The sequence below is a fragment of the Lontra canadensis genome, unplaced genomic scaffold, assembly GCF_010015895.1.
Source record: "Lontra canadensis isolate GAN:19392208 unplaced genomic scaffold, GSC_riverotter_1.0 scaffold8, whole genome shotgun sequence".
Lineage (NCBI taxonomy): Eukaryota > Metazoa > Chordata > Mammalia > Carnivora > Mustelidae > Lontra > Lontra canadensis.
Genome location: NW_022631002.1, coordinates 17,927,048 through 17,943,664, shown reverse-complemented (window position 1 = coordinate 17,943,664; position 16,617 = coordinate 17,927,048). Strand labels below are relative to the sequence as shown.

The 16,617-nt window shown below is 43.1% G+C and overlaps 2 protein-coding genes across 5 annotated transcripts in view; one reads left to right on the top strand and one right to left on the bottom strand.

The window, feature by feature from the left end:
- Window positions 1-5,595, bottom strand: part of AGRP (agouti related neuropeptide) — a 58,337-nt gene extending 52,742 nt beyond the window's left edge. The window contains exons 1-2 of one of the 2 annotated variants that reach the window (XR_004382259.1): window positions 4,511-5,578; window positions 1,193-2,854 (exon numbers count right to left, since the gene is read on the bottom strand). The gene's annotated coding sequence lies outside the window, so the exon portion shown is untranslated. Of the gene's footprint in view, window positions 1-1,192; window positions 2,855-4,510 lie in introns of those variants that run through there. The other variant, XM_032854197.1, reaches the window with a different exon arrangement.
- Window positions 3,839-16,617, top strand: part of CTCF (CCCTC-binding factor) — a 52,291-nt gene continuing 39,512 nt past the window's right edge. For 2 of the 3 annotated variants that reach the window (XM_032854196.1, XM_032854194.1), the window contains exons 1-3: window positions 3,839-3,953; window positions 8,578-8,689; window positions 9,922-10,034. The gene's annotated coding sequence lies outside the window, so the exon portion shown is untranslated. The remainder of the gene's footprint in view (window positions 3,954-8,577; window positions 8,690-9,921; window positions 10,035-16,617) is intronic. The other variant, XM_032854195.1, reaches the window with a different exon arrangement.

The window sequence follows — 16,617 nt, the reverse complement described above, 5'->3', positions numbered from 1 at the left end:
ACAGTTTTCATTGGTGAGGTAGTCTGGAGTAGTACTGGAGTAGCAGGGAACAACTCTGTCCTTATTTTTATCATCCCAATGGTTTCACAGGCTCTCATGATCGTATTGCTTTTCATGCTCAGCTTGTTTCTGTCCAGGCTGAAACATCCTATCCTTTTGTCTTGCCTCTCCATTTCTTGGTCTTGGGAGTCAATTCCATGAAGTAGGACATATCCCTGTTTCCTACAAGGAGAAGAAAACACTTCCTCTTGTCCCTTTCTAGCGATCCTCAGCATTTCCTCAGCCCTGGGTCAGAATAGTACCTAGGATATTTTTCTTCAGAAAGCAGGCTCCAAGGCCACTGGGACTCCACTCTTGGCTTCTAACTGATGCCTCAGAGGCCATACAATTGATAGTTCTTTTTTTTTTTTTTTTTTAAAGATTTATTCATTAGAGAGCAAGCGAGCTAGCATACTTGAGTGTCAGAGAATCTTCAACCAGACTTTCCACTGAGTGCTGAGCAGAGAGCCCCATGCAGGCTTGATCTCACGACCCATGAGATCACCACCTAAGCAGAAACGGAGTCAGACGCCCAACGGACTGAGCCACCCAGGTGCCCCTAAAGATTTTATTTTCAAGTAATCTCTATACCCAATGTGGGGCTCCAGCTTAGAACCCTGAGATTGAGAGTTGCATGTGCTACTGACTGAGCCAACCAGGTGCCCTTGATATAATTATTATAAATATAGTTGTCTCAGGCTGCTATAACAAAATAACCTCTGACTGGGTGACTTATAAACAGATTTATTGCTCACAGTTCTGGAGGTTGGGTAGTCCAAGATCAAGGTACCAACATGGCTGCATTCTGATGAAGGCCCTCTTCTTGGTTCATAGCCGTTGCCTTCTTTAACATGGTGGAAGGGACCAGGGATATCCATGCAGCCTCTTTTATAAGGCACTTATCCAATTTGTGAGGGTTCCACCCTCATCACTTAGGTACCTCCTAAAGGCCCCACCTACTAATATCATCACATTGAGCATTAGGATTTCAAATATGAATTTTGAGAGGGACACAAATATTCAAGCCATGGCAGCTGTAAATATCATTGTAAATATAGTTTAAGTTTTTTCCATCTAAATACACTGACTTACATTTGCCCATATTAAAGCTTTAGAAAACATTCTTATAGCGTACTCTTAAAGGAAGATGGTCTGAAGTAAAGTCTTATAGTAAGTTTATTAATCAGATTATTAAAGATGCCAGAAAGAAAAAGAAGCTAAGAATTTAAGCGCAAGTCAGCCTTGTTGTTCCTAGTACACAGTTCCTAGGTACAACGGGAGGTGTCTGGGGTGGAGCACTGAAGAAATTGCAAGAAGCAAATATTCCAGAGTAATTTCCCCTAAGTTTGCCTTTTCTTTACTTTTGAGCCCTCTGGTATATATGAGACAAATGCGATAATTTGGTTTCTAGAAAAAGGGATCACATGTAAATTTTCCGAATAGTCACACATTTCTAGAATATTAAGTGATTAATAAGGCAAGTACCTGAGATCAGGAATCAGAAAACTTGGGCCCTCGTGTTGAGAAACCAAATGATCTCTTTTCTGCATGTCTGTACCCAAGCAGCTGAATATTGCTGGAAAAAAACACATATTGCCCAACTGGTTTAACTTTAAATTCATGATTACAAACTTCAAATGGATACCCAATATTGCCAGTCCTACATACCCAATGTAGGCAGTCCTACTAGGAAAGTTGTAAGCTTGCTCCTCCCACCCTCAGCATTTGCACTGATCTTCACCTTTATTACCTTAATTATCATAGTGGAAGCATCCTGTTCCTATCTAAGGTCAGTCCTCCCAGTTTCCTTATATCCTGTCATGGATTTCACTCCTATATAGGTCAAGCAAGCCTTCTCTCTCCTGTATCACACCTGATGGCACATAAACATGCTCCAGAATCCTGCCAGGTTTTAAAACATCTCCTCCCTTGACCCCAGATCTTTCCACAGTTATCCCTAAAGTTTTGCTCCCTTCACAGCAAAACTTCTTTCCACAGTTATCCCTAAAGTTAACTTTCCAGTTATCCCTAAAGTTTGCTCCCTTCACAGCAAAACTTCTCATGTTGCCTACATATGCTCTATTTCCTTACTTTTCCATTCATTCTCAACCCATCCTAGTGAGGTCAAAATCTCTTGATTTACACCACGAATCAAGCCAAATTCGCCAATGATAGTCTCCACTGAATTCCAAGGTGACCAATCCAATAGCCCTGTCTCTGGCCCAAGTTGACCTCTCAGCCCCACTAGACACCGCTGACCACTCCCCCTACCTAAACGTTGTCTGCCCTTGGATTCCAAATTCAACACGCTTGTGGATTTCTGTCTTCCTGGCTGCCCCCTTTCAGTTTTCTTCTCCATTATCCTATTTCTAAATGCTGAAAATGTCTAGGATCTGGCCTTGGAATTTCTCTTCATTCTTTTCTCCAAGTGAAAGCCCACACACATATACATAGTTTAATCCGTTCATGCAATTAAAAAACACCTGATTGAGTAGCTACCACCTAAATATCTGAAGATTTTACATTACAAAAATCTAGATTTCTGATTCCCTTTTTCAACAAAACTCCCAGAATATCTGTCAATATTGGGCTGGCATCCTCATAATGGGAACAATCAGCTGAATGGAGCAGAAACTGTCTCGTTGATGCTGGCTCCGATTGTTATCCATGATATCTAAGGTATGGGAGTTCAGAATACAGTCTTGAGTCAGATTCCCTTAAGTACCAAAGGCGCTCCTCCCTGGGTCACCAGAAAATCTTCCAGTCTGCTGTCGGTGAACTTCGTCTCTGGTTGGGTAGAAGCCGCAGGTGCATCCTGGGGAGGGGAGGGACGACCGCACTTTAAGGGGCTGAAGGGCACCGCCCACAGAGAACTTCGCTCTCGAACAGAGATAAGAAGCGTAGGTTTTAAAATACAGCATTATATCATGCCAAATAAGAAAGTCCTTTTGACAAAAGGCCGGTGTGGTCGTGTATAAGCATCAAATCTGGTCTTCTGTTGGCCTTTCTTGGCTTAAGCGGACTGGTAACACCAAGGGGAAGCCCATGCCCTCTCCTCTTGCACCCGGTTTTAGGAGGCGGAGAGCTCCCTTAAAAGCCGCTGGGCAAGGACAGCCCTTCTCATCCTCGCGCCGCAGGCGCTGTACAGTTATGAGGAGTTGGGAGTGTGTGGGGGACCAACCGGCCTTAACGCGGTAGCGGGCTGCGGTGGGGAGCTGGGAGGGAGGGTCCGGCCCAGCTAGGGCGGAGACTTGGGCGGGGCCCGGCCCAAGAACCGCCTCAGCCACACCGCCTAGCCCCGCGCGCGCTTCCTCCAAACACCCTCCCTGCCACCCCTAACCCCCCTTTACGGATTCGGGGCTGGAGACTGCGGCTGTAGAACCAGGTCAAACAAGCCTGGGATCCTGTACCGCCCAGAGGCGGCGGCCTCCGCCCAGGAAACCCCACCCAGCGGGAGCCCGGACGTCGCGGCGCCCGCAGAGCCCACGCGCGAGGGGGCGAGGGCGCGGGAGGGCGCGTGCGGCGTGACGCGACTCGCGGCGCGTCCCGTGACGCCATCGCGCCCGCTTTTGAAAGTTGGCGCCCGGGGCCGCCTCCCATGCTGCCCTGCGCCAACCCCTCCCCTCACCTTTCCTCCCCCGCCCTCCACTCGTCGCCCGGCCGGCCCCCCCCATCCGTCCCTTCCCTTATCAGCACCCGCGGCCCCGGCAGCGCCGACGCAGGCGCACTGCACCGCGCCGCCGCCATTTTGTGTCCGAGCCTGTGGAGCGATTAAACCGTGCGCGGAGCTGCTTCTTTGGCGGCAGCGGCGGTGGCGGTAGCCGGTGCGGGTGCGCGGAGCTGGCCGGGGACGCCGGGTGGCCGGAGCGGTGGAGCGGCGGCGGAGCGGGCGCTGCAGGGGGTGTGGCGCGGAGGTAAGGGGGCCCGGGGTGGAGGAGGTTTCGCGGGCCGCCTCTAGGTGTCACGATGGGGCCGCTCCGGTCGGCGCTGGCTGCAGCCCGGCGCCAGCGCCGCCGCCGGGGGGGTGTTTGTCTCCCTCTACCGTCCCTGCTGCGGCGCGGCCGCCGCCATTGCCCGTCGCCGCCGCGGCCCGGCCGACCCCCCCCCAACAGCCGCCCGCTAGGCCTCCCTCCTGGCGGCGCGCTAGGCCTCCGGCGGCGGCGGCGGCAGCAGCAGAGGCCCGCGCGCCGGCGACTCCATTTTCCTTCCTTTGTCTCTGCCCTCGAGGCCGGCTCTTGGCCCGACTGATTGCCCGGCCGCGGCCCGCCCTCTGCCCTCCGCCCCTCCCGCGGCGGGTGGCCGCAGCCGAAAGGCGATCTCTGCGTCCCGGCTCCCGCGCCCGCCTTGCTCTAGGGTCCCGACCCACTGCCGCCGCGCGCGCAGCCCGGTTTCCGTGTAGTATGGGTGTCGGGCCCTGGCCGACTCCTCTCCGGCTGCCCCTCCTCCAGCCTGCCCGGTCCCCGGAACCTACCCGGCCGCTCTGCGAGCGTACCCCTGCCGCTTGGCTGCTCCGCGGTCGCTCCCAGTCCGCGCGCCGCCGCCGCTGGTCTCCGTCTCCGCCGAGTGGCGCAGGCGGCGCTGCTGCGGCTGCGAGCAGAGGGACCCCAGAGCTGCCGAGAGCTCCCTCTGCAAGGCTGGCTGAGCTGCTCGCGCCTCGACGCTGCCTGAGCGGGCGGGGGGACGCGCGCTCGCCGCCCCCGCCGGGCCCGGCTGCGCCCCCAAACTCGCGGCCAGGCTCTTCGCTGGACCTGACCGGTGCGGTCCCTCACGGTGGGCGGAAGACACTCGAGTTCCGCACCAAGTAGTTTTTCTACAGTCAGGATGGGACTCCACTTGTAGTGATAGCCTGACTTTGTGCGCTAAGAGATCTCAAAGGGATCAAAACTTAATTTCATTCTGATCTCAAGTGACGTGACAAATTACTGAATTCGGGATTATTGGGTGGCTAAATTGGATCAGGCGACCCTTTAGTTTCCTTCCCGCTTTAAAATGTCCTGACGCTAAGTTAGTACAGTATTTAGTACCTGATGCTTTAGGGCTAGGCGAAGGCAGTTCTGCCTCGGGATTGTGCAACCCGATCTAAAGCGCCAGTACGGCAGAATGAATTTATTCTTGACCCCACTGGTAATTTGCCCATATGCTGAAATATGAGGGTTGATGTTGTAATTGAATCCTGGGTCGCTAGTTGCAGTTGGTTTATAAATATCTACGCCTAATGTAACTACTCTTTAGTAGCTGACTTCCTGTAGCCCAGAGTTTAGCATTAAGTAAACATTCGCATACGTAGTATTCATGCTTTGAGTTTAAATCAACTAGGAAAGTTAAAAATCTACGTCCGCTATAGGCGGCAAAAGAAGTTAAACAGGGCACGTATACTAAATTTACTGTCCTTACCTATTTTTTTGAATGATTAAAAAGCTTCCTGTCGAATTGCCATAGTTTTCTCTTTTCTGTTTTCCTGAAATGTTTGAGCACTTTACTGTAGTATCTGCAGTAGTTGATGTGTCAGCTCGGGTTGTGTTGGAGAGAGGAAGATCTTGATTAACCTTTTTTTTCTTTTTTGAGGAAAGCTCTGTTAAGCTTATGAGGAAATTAAAACAGCCTGGTGCTAAGTGAAGTTGTCTGGTCTGCTGTGTGTAATTTCATTCTGTAAGATTTTGCAGGAATCTGGCTCTATAAGAGAGTTTTTCAGCATTTTTTTCCGGGGTGGGGGGAGACCCCTTCAAAACGTTCCTTCTCCCCCTCCTCTCTGGTAAAAGTAAAATTGCACTAACAAATCCAGTATTGATGAAGTGTTAGGTTTGGGAATAGAGCCATGCTTAATTGTCTAATAAATTAGTCCATTTGTGTAAGTTTTTGCATTCTTGAGATTTCTGGTTTTATTTTCTTTTTGACATGTGGTTGGCAGGTGGTCTGTTTTACTTAAAAAAGTAAGCTCTCTATGTGTTAAAGATTAAAATCCAGAAGATCTGTGATTGATCCACGAGTAAAGCTTGTTTGCCCTGGTTAGTGTTGTGCTCCACAGACCATGTTTTGTTTCTTCATTCACTTCTGCCTTATAGTCACCAGCTGCTTGGACTTCCATATCATTCTCTTTGTTTTAATAGTATAGACCTTGTCTACAGAGTTGCTATTCTTTGAGATTTCCTGTATGCCAGGGATTCATACTTTTTTTGGAAAATGAAATCTACAGAGAATAAATTGAGGGAGGATATAAGGTTACCCAAAGGACCTTATTACTTAAATCAGCAACACGAGGAAGGTTACAGCAGTAATGTTTGCTCTCTTAAGAAAATATGGCTTATTTAAGAGGAACTGTAAAAGTCATCCTTGGGGGTCTGTCTATTCAACCAGCATAAAAAAATTTAGAAGCTGTAAAGGTCATTCTTAGGATGCACTCCAGTTTAAGAGCTTTAGGGTTTTGCTTTAAAGGACACACAAAGTGAGGGAGTTCTTTTGGAGTGCAGAGGCCACCTGCGGCTGACTAGGGCCTCAAGGAGGAGTCCCGTGGCAGAGACTTGCACAGTGGTGCCTGCTGGCGAAAAGTCTCCTCTAGAGACTGTTTTTTGTTTCTGTTTGGTTTTTTTTGGGGGGGGGGGGTGGAGTTTTTTATGTGTGGGATTTTTTTTTTGGTGTGTGTGTGGGGTTTTGTTTGTTTGTTTGCTTGAGGGATGCTTCTGGCATCAAATTCACTCCCCAGCATCTATTTTATAGCCTCCATTTCATTTTTTTAAACCAGAAATTTAGTTGATCATCTATCTACCTTATTTACCTGTCTTGGTTCCAGATGACTTGAGACTTTTCTGCTAGGAATTAGGTCCTCTTCAAACAACTAAAATTTGTCATAATTTAATACTTTAAGAAAGAGCATACAGATTTGGGAAGAACAATAATGGCAAATGTATAACCTTGCAGACCCAGGTTTGCAGTTGGATGTGTGGATTTGGCATACCATATTTTTTTTCTTTATTTATTTATTTATTTATTTGACAGACAGAGATCACAAGCAGGCAGAGAGAGAGGAGGAAGCAGGCTCCCTGCTGAGCAGAGGGCCCGACGTGGGGCTCGATCCCAGGACCCTGGGATCATGACCTGAGCCGAAGGCAGAGGCTTTAACCCACTGAGCCATCCAGGCGCCCCCATATTTGTTTTTCTAAACATCCCTGAACTTTAGTCACTATCCACAAATCTTCCCTGGTAGTATCTTTGTGCATTTTCTTAGTGATCAGTATTTGAGTGCAGAGATGTGACATTGTATATACACTGCTAATATATACACCAAGCATAGTGATTTTTCCATGCTTGATCTTCATTTTTAGTCACCCTTAGAATGTTGAGTAAATAAAATCTCATTTCCTTTGAGGCATGCTAGTAACAATATATGGACTCCAATACAGAAGTGTTTGACTAGATATATTAATCCTCAGTTCAAGTTGTAAATTGCTTCTCAGCAGAGATGACTTCTTTAGCTGTAAGTATTTTATCAGCTTGGTTTTATGGGCTTTAGTTAATTATGAGGTGGATTCCCTCCTAGTTTTACCTTATATGCCAAATTCTTTGGAAACTCTCAGTTCAAATTTAGCACTTTCACTTGGGAGTTTGTTTTCCTTCTTTCCTTCCTTCCTTCCTTCCTTCCTTCCAAGTAAGTTCCTTTGTACTGTTGCCTGAAGCTTGATAGTTCATTTATTTGTTATTTGGGGAGAGAATTATCAGCTAATAAAGTATTTCATTGCTTTGCTGCTTGGAATTTCAAGTCAGTGAAAGCTATCTCCATTGTTATCTTATTAAACTGAAAAATACAGTCTTGTGGTGTAAGCTAACTTAATCAGTAAAGCCACTACTTGCTGAAGATAAGGAAATATACTGTTAAAGGACTATTACTATATAAGAATTTTTTGTCAGCTTGAATATATATATATACATATGCCATTATTTGCTTGCAAGATCTTAATGGGGTACTTTTTTTTTTTTAAGATTTTATTTTAAGTATTTTCTGTATCCAACTTGGGGCTCAAACCAAGAACCCTGAGATTAAGAGTCATGTGCTGGGGCACCTGGGTGGCTCAGTGGGTTAAGCATCTGCCTTCGGCTCAGGTCATGATCTCAGGGTCCTGGGATTCAGCTCTGCATCAGGCTCTCTGCTCAGCAGGGATCCTGTTTCCCCCTCTCTCTCTGCCTGCCTCTGTGCCTACTTGTGATATCTCTCTCTCTGCTAAATAAATAAATAAAATCTTTAAAAAAAAAAAAAAAAAAGAGTCATGTGCTCCACCAACTGAACCAGCCAGACATCCTCACTGGGACATGTAGAAAAACAAATTACAGATCCTTTATCTATTAAGCAAATGTCTAAAAATATAAGTGTTTTATTGGCTTGATAGAATTTATGGAATGCCTCATTTAGTTATGTGACCTCTTAACAAGTATATTGTTTCTTAACCAGTTTTATCCATTTTCATCTTGCCCTTACTTTGCTTTTCATGTTATGTGTGCATTAGTGTATATTTGGTATTGATAAAATTATTTGTGTTTCTGTTTTAGAATGATCACAGATCTGGAGCCAAAGAACAAGATGCACTAGTGGACAGATTGCTAACCAGGGGCTTGAGAGTTCTGTTTTCCCTCCTCAAACTGACTTTGCAGTCACGGAGAGGTAAATGCTCTTTCCATTTCTTGGTCTTGGGAGTAGTAAATCCTTTCTGGGGTTGGAGGATTTGCTATATTGTTCTTGGATATAGGAGATGGTGGACAGTGGGTGACTGAGGGTATATAGGTTTTATAGTCAGAATCCTTGGTTTGGAACTGCACTGCCATATATACTAGCTGGGTGACACTGAGCAAGTTACTTAACCTCTCTACTCCTACGGTCCCCATTTGAGAGAGAACAATACCAATTACAGAGGCTGTTTTCCAAGTTGATGAGAATGTGTGTAAAGCATTAAGTACTATTCTGAGTGTGTACATAGGAAGACCCCAGGAAATGGTTGTTTTTCTGCAGAAACCCTTGGAATGTATTTTTTGACTATTAGCAAATAACCTCAAAAGTCCATGGCCCAAGGCAATTTGAAATTTTGATGGAATCCTGTCCTTGGGGAAATAGATCTTAGATAAAAGTTGTCTTAGTTAACTTGAGTTAGCCTAGCTGATGACCCATTTTTGCATCAGTTACAGTCTTTATGAGTAGCTTTTAAAAAACATTTTAAAGTATCACTTAAAATTTACTATAATCTACAATTTCTGTTATAAAATATCATGGTCATCATAGGGAACTTGAAACAGGCCTTATAAGTGTTGAGATCTGCTAGGCTTTGAATCTTATTAAAAAAGTGGGGTTCTGCGTAGGAAAATGATCTCTTCTGAGGCTATCAGAAGGCACATCTTTCTTATCCCCTAGAAGATGTGAAAATAGTTTAATTTCCCTTGTGTAAGAGCAAAAGAGTAAGGTGGGAATTAGAAATGCTGACATTAGATAAGCTTGTGTGAATGAATCATCTAAGTGACGGCTACTAAGATTTTTCTTACAAACTGCCTGGAGCAAATAGAGAGGAGGAAGGGAGCAGGAGTGAAAGCTCTACTATTCTTCACATGTCTGTTTTCCATGGTCAGCTTGGTACATTGATAGATGGGAAGGAGAAGGTCTAAGTGCTAGTATTCTGTCACTCCAGAAATAATTTGTACCCTGCAGGGTTTTTTAGGAGTGTTGACACAGCGTACATATTAATGAGTGCTAAAAGAGAAACATTACTGATTTGAAAAGCTATTTAGAAAACTACTGGTAAGAGTTTGGGGAATGGGGTTGTAGGAACATGTTGGTCACTTTTAAGTGTTATGGCTATTTAATTGTTTAGATCCCTGTTTCTCAAACTGGGATATGAATACCCTTAGGGTACAAAGTGGTATGATTCCGGGGTACTTGAAGTCACAAGATAAACATGACCCATCTTCTTGGAGCTTCAATTGTGCTCATTGAGGGGGCGGTGAGTTAAGTAATTTGACTGGTAAGTAATTTTTAAATTTTTACATTAAGACAAATACATGTGTTAGGATCAGAATAGGAACTCTGTATGATTTACATAACACAGTTTTTCAACAAAGTAGGTCATGAGTACCTGGGGATAAGAATTGCTTTTTGTATAGGTACTAAAATAGAAATACTTTTATTTTAGTATTCAAGAAGCAATACTTTTGAGCTCTAGAACAGCTCTACCATCCAGCTCCTTACTTTGTTCCCTGTAGTATTGTACTGTGGCATATAGATGTTAAATTGTATTAAATGATGCTTGTTGGCTTGCATGCACGTTCCTGCACATGTCCAACATGCACAAGAGCTCTGCACAGATTGGGAGGCAGTTCTCGATGGCTGGATGAAGTCAGAAATATTAAGACCATTCCAATGACCTAAGAATTAACAATTTTTAAATAAAGCAATGAGCAAAATCAGATCTAAAATTGTAAATTCTAGGGGCGCCTGGGTGGCTTAGTGGGTTAAAGCCTCTGTCTTCGGCTCGGGTCATGATCCCAGGGTCCTGGGATCGAGCCCCGCATCTGGCTGTCTGCTCAGCAGGGAGCCTGCTTCCTCCTCTCTCTCTCTGCCTGCCTCTGTGCCTACTTGTGATCTGTCAAATAAATAAATTTTTAAAAAAGTTAAAAAAAATAAAATAAAATTGTAAATTCTACAAAAGAGAATTTTGAAAGCAAATGTCACATTAACTAAAGCATAATTAACAATTTATACAGATTTTGTTACTCCCACCCATTCAAGTTGTCAAGTACTTAGAGTCATAATAAAATGGCTAAGTCTTAAGCTTGTAGAACTTGTGACTCCTAAGATAGTTATTCAGAAGCATCTAAATTGTTTTGTGTCTTTTAGAATTACTAAGTATTGGGGTGCCTGGGTGGCTCAGTGGTTAAGCTTCTGCCTTCGGCTCAGGTCATGGTCTCAGGGTCCTGGGATAGAGCCCCGCGTCGGGCTTTCTGCTCAGCAGGGAGCCTGCTTCCCTTCCTCTCTCTCTCTGCCTGCCTCTGCCTACTTGTGATCTCTGTCTGTCAAATAAATAAAATCTTAAAAAAAAAAAAAAAAGAATTACTAAGTATTGTTACTAGTGTGTTGGTCTTAATAGAAGTGGCACGTAATAATTATATTTTCTGTCTTTATAATATCTGTATTTTGAATACAAGTTTTATATTTGAACCTAATTTGTTCTAGATACAATGGAATGTGACTTTCTCGGAAACATATTTGAATTGGATCAACCAGATGTTTAGACGTGCTCTAAATATTTATACTGTTCATTGTACACTTGTAATGTGTTCATTCAATTTTTGAACACTTGCCTTTCTACTTTGCATCAGACACTGCATTAAGCATTGGGGATTGGAAGATGAATAAGAAAAAAATTGTTTTCTAGAGGGTCTTGAGTATAGGGCAAGAGATTAGTAAATAAGTGTTATTTGTGCTCTGATAAAAGTGTGTTTTGTGTTGCAGGGAGGATAGTCAGTTACAGGAGTTGGTGAAGGATGTTGAGAAAGGCTTTCTGGAAGAGAAACCCTGATGTAGGTGTATGAGCAAATTCAAAAGGAACATAAACTTTGATTTTAATCCTGTTAGAGGACCAAGGTTTAGTGCAGTTTAATAGCTGTAGGGCCTTGGGCAAGTCCATTAGGGGTAATTTCCTTGTGCCTTTTCACATTGGTAAAATGACAGACTTATGGCAGTTAAATGTATTGTTGGGGGAAATATATATATATATATTTGTAACAGTAACTGTAACGTGCAGTGTAAAAGTAAAGTGATGGATCTTTAGAATAGTTGGTCGTTGTATATATTTTGCATTAAGCTACAGTGATGACCACCAGACTGTACAAAAATTATATGAACCAAGTAAATTGGGACTTTGTAGATGAGAAGATTGTATCAGTCAAAATCTGTTGAGCAGTAGAGAAATCGATAAGTGAACAGGGCCACACCCCATGTTGGGAGTGATGTTTGACAACCATAAAAAGAAACCATTGGGAATGCTATTAACCAGCAAAATGCTAATGAAGTTTGTTGGGTGTTGTGTTTTTTTGTTTTGTTTTGTTTTGTTTTTTTGAGATTTATTTATTTGACAGAGACACAGGGAGAGAGGGAACACAAGCAGGGGGAGTGGGAGAGGAAGAAGCAGGCTTCCCACTGAGCAGGGAGCCCTATGTGGGGCTTGATCCCAGGACCCTGGGGTCATGACCTAAGCTGAAGGCAGACGCTTAATCACTGAGCCACCCAGGCGCCCCATGACTTTTTTTGTTTTTAAATATAGTTCACAAAAATTGTTATGGAATAAAAGTAAAAAAACCCGAACTAGGCACAAAGCAAGAATTCAGTAAGTAATTGAATAAATGCCTAGGAAAAAGACTAAACAGACATGGAAACGCTGGTCAAAATAAAATAGAAAACTAGTAGTGCAAGGGTGGCTAGGTCTGGGGTAACTTTTCCTGGTTTTCTATAGTTTGTATAACATCTTGTAGTGCAAATAAATTTTCCTTTTTTTTTTTTTTTAATTACCACAATTTGGGAATGACCATATTTGATAATGGGAGAGTAATTAAATATGAGTATCTGTATAATAGGATGTCATGCAACCATTGTATTAGGTATAGTAACATATTGAAAGGGAGAGATTTGAGACATATTTCATAAAGCATATTATCAAATAGTATGCACAGATATGTGTGTGTGTGTATAGGGAGGGGACTATGGATATAAACCAGAACGTTTATATAAAACCTGTAGGGGCGCCTGGGTGGCTCAGTTGGTTAAGTGTCTGCCTTCAGCTCAGGTCATGGTCTCAGGGTCCTGGGATCAAGCCCCGCATTGGGCTCTCTGCTCGGCAGGGACCTGCTTCCTCCTCTCTCTCTCTCTCTGCTTGCCTCTCTGCCTATTTGTGATCTCTCTCTGTCAAATAAATAAATAAAATCTTTAAAAAAAAAAAAAAGTGTCTGCCTTCAGCTTAGGTCATGATCCCAGAGTCCTGGGATTGAGCCCCATGTTGGGCTCCCTGCTCAGTGGGGAGTCTGCTTCTCTCTCTCCTTTTGCCCTTCCCCCTGCTCGTATGCTCTCTCTAACTCACTCTCTTTCTTAAATAAATAAGATCTTAAAAAAAAATTAACCTGTAGATGTATATTCTTGGTGATCTGAGTTTTCTCATACTTACATATTTTATATAATTTTTAAAGGGAAAAGGAATACAGTACAGTAGGAAGTAATAGGAAGAAACTTTTTGATAAATATAGTGAAATAATAAAAGGCATTTTTGTCTAGTTTACTCTGGCAGTGAAGTTTAGATTTGAGTGGATTCAAAGCCTTGCCAGAACACTGTTGCAGAAGTGCAGGCAGGAGGGAGGCTACCGGCAGCCATGCTCTTACCAAGTGTCAGAAGGAATTGAGGTTGCAGAAGCAAGTCTTAGAACTTTCCTCCCTTAACATTTGGTCTTAAACTTTTTTTTATATCATCTGAATAATGTTTAGTTTCATTTTTTAGAAGAGTCTAATAATTAAAGAACTATAGTAAAACCTAAAGAACTCTTATTTTCTTCCCACAGAGATAAACACTATTAATACTTTGGTGTGTTCCCCTTTGGGTTTTTTTCCCTTCACTTTTGTAAATGGGCATGTATATTATAATACAGTTTGGTGTTTGGGGTGTGTGTTTGTTTGTTTGTTTGTTTGTTTGTTTGTTTAGAGAAGGTAGGGAAGAGGGAGAGAGAATCTCAAGCAGGCTCTGCACCCAGCACAGAGCCTGAGTCAGGGCTCAGTCTCGCAACTCTGAGATCATGACCTGAGCTGAAATCAAGAGTAGGTCACTTGACAGACTGAACCACCCAGGCGCCCCCGTATAATACAGTTTTAAAGACAAAATGTAATCATTCTATATAAGTATTTTGTAACCACTACATTAAATAAAAATGCATGGGCAGAATATTTCAAACAGTACAAAATGTACAGTGAAAAGTAGTAACTTCTTTCCACCTCTGATCCTGTTTACTTCTCCAGAGGTAATTAATATTAATTTTTCATATAACCTTCCAGAGAAAATTCTGTGCATGCATAAACATATGTGTTTCTGTATCCTTTTTAAAAAAAAATACAGATGGTCGAATACTATACACATTTGAGTTGTTTTCAGTCTTGCTGTTAGAGAAAGATGTTCTAGTCGATATCCTTGCGTACACCTTTTTGGGCATTTGTACTAGTGTATTCATAGGATGAATTCATAGCAGTTTAATTGCTTGTATATTCCTGGAAGAGGGAATGGCATGCGCAAAGGCTCAGAGGCAGGAGGAGAGAAGCCTAGAAACTTCTGGGTACTGAAAGCAGTTTAGTGTGATTAGAGCAGAGTGTATGGGGCTGGATGTAGATCTGCAGATAGGTCCTTAAAGAACCGCATAGTCTGAGTGAAAGAGTGTAGACTTCATCTTATAGGGGAGGTTTCAGAATTGAAGTTTCCTTGCTGGTGATAAATTTCCATCTTAGAAATCTTTGTCCACTGTGTGAAAAATGGTGGTAAGGAAGCAAGAGGGAAGCAGGGAAACTAGTTGAGAGGCCATCACATCTGTCCAGGCAAGATGTTAAACCTGCCTGGCTTAAGGTAGGGGATCTCACCAGAAATAATATTTGTGTAGTTTTATTTGTTTCATTTTGTTAAGCTAAGTTGGAATCCTAGCCTGCATCCTCTTTTGTACTCTTTCTTCGTGTTACATGTTACGAACATTTCCCCCATTAGATACCCTATGTTATCTCAAATTACTAGGAATCTGCTTCCTTATTGCTAATTGTTAAGTTTTCTAACCTGTTCCTTTGGGGATAAGTCTCTCGGTTTTGGCCCTCGTTTTTTTGCCTCTCATACTTCATCTCTCTGCTTCCCATTATTTGAATTATTTCTACTAAAGGTGTAAATAGACTTTGGGGCGCCTGGGTAGCTCAGTGTGGTTAAGCCTCTGCCTTCGGCTTAGGTCATGATCTCAGGGTCCTGGGATGGAGCCTGGCATCAGGTCTTTTGCTCAGCAAGGAGCCTGTTTCCCCCTCTCTCTGCTTGCCGCTGTGCCTATCTCTCTCTCTCTCTCTCTGTCAAATAATAAAATCTTTAAAAAAAAAAAAAAAGGAGTGAATGGACTTTGAGTAAGAGCCACATTAATTGTACATTTGAGTGCATAGATTTGAGAAGTCTAATAACTACTCAGAGTCCTTTTCTGATTCTGTTCTTGACTGTTCTCAGTAGTAGATACTTGCTGATTTAGTGACTTTTAGGTAAGGGTGCATCTTAGTTAATGGCTAAGTTGATTATCCTATCAAGTATATAGCTATGGCTTTCAGCATTTTTCACACTAAAATTAAATCCCCTGTTTCTTATTTTGAAGGAAGATGCCTCCCCAATAAGAAAGGTAGCAAATAGAGTCCTAAAATGTCCTAGATTGGTTAGGGCTTTTGAAGAGCAGATGTCTTGATGTTCTGTGTTCAGGGAGAGTTGGTGGGGTGGGAGGGATGGGGATGGTATACAATGATTATACCTTGACTTTGAGCAGCCTTTCTAGGTTAAAACACATCCTAATGGAGGGAGGAAGGAGCCAGTCTGGTAGATGGAATCTAATGTTTGCAGTGTTTTTGGCTGACACAAAGATTCCTCATTAAATTTCTTGAACTTCAGAGGTGCCTGGGTGGCTAAGTCAGTTAAGCATCTGACTCTTGGTTTTGGCTCAGGTCATGATCTCAGGATCCTGAGATGGAACACTGCATGGGGCTCCTTGGTGAGTGTGGTACCTGCTTAAGGTTCTCTTTCTCCCTTTCCCTCTGCCTTTCCCTCCCTTAAAAAATTTCCTGGAGGGACAGCTGGGTGGCTCAGTCATTAAGTGTCTGCCTTTGGCTCAGGTCATGATCCCAGGGTCCTGGGATCTAGCCCCACATCGGGTTCTCTGCTCAGCAGGAAGCCTGCTTCTCCCTGTCCAACTCCCCTTGCTTGTGTCTCTCTCCCTGTCAAATAAATAAATTTTTAAATTAAAAAAATTTCCTGGACTTCAGACGTAAATGCCACTTAGTAGAGTGGTGTACATTAGCCAGCCATCTTTTTCTAAATAGATTTTAGAGACTTCTTCCTGATTCTTGGTTATAGACAGGTGGACTGCAAAGCTAGGGAACTACCTTTTACTCCATCCTTTTGTACACCTTTGCTGTATGCATTTGTTAAAATTTCCTCTCTTGACTTTTTTAGCTAGAAAGTGGGGGTACTTGTTCCCTTCTTACCTACAAGGATAAATCTAACTGATAACCTGAAAAAAATGTTAAGATATTAAACTCAGATGAAATTATAGGTCATCTGGCAATCTTTTCATTTTACAGAAAACAAACCTGAGAGGCAGTGATTTTCCTGAGGTCATAGACATAGGACAAGTGCTTCTGCCTTTTTTTTACTTTTCCCCATACTGGCTCCGAATAGCCTTTGGGTTTCACAGAATATTCTACTGCATTTGGTTCTATAGCTAGTTATTAGGTACATACTCATTTTTTTAGATCACTTTTTTTTTTAAGATTTTATTTTTTTGACAGATCAC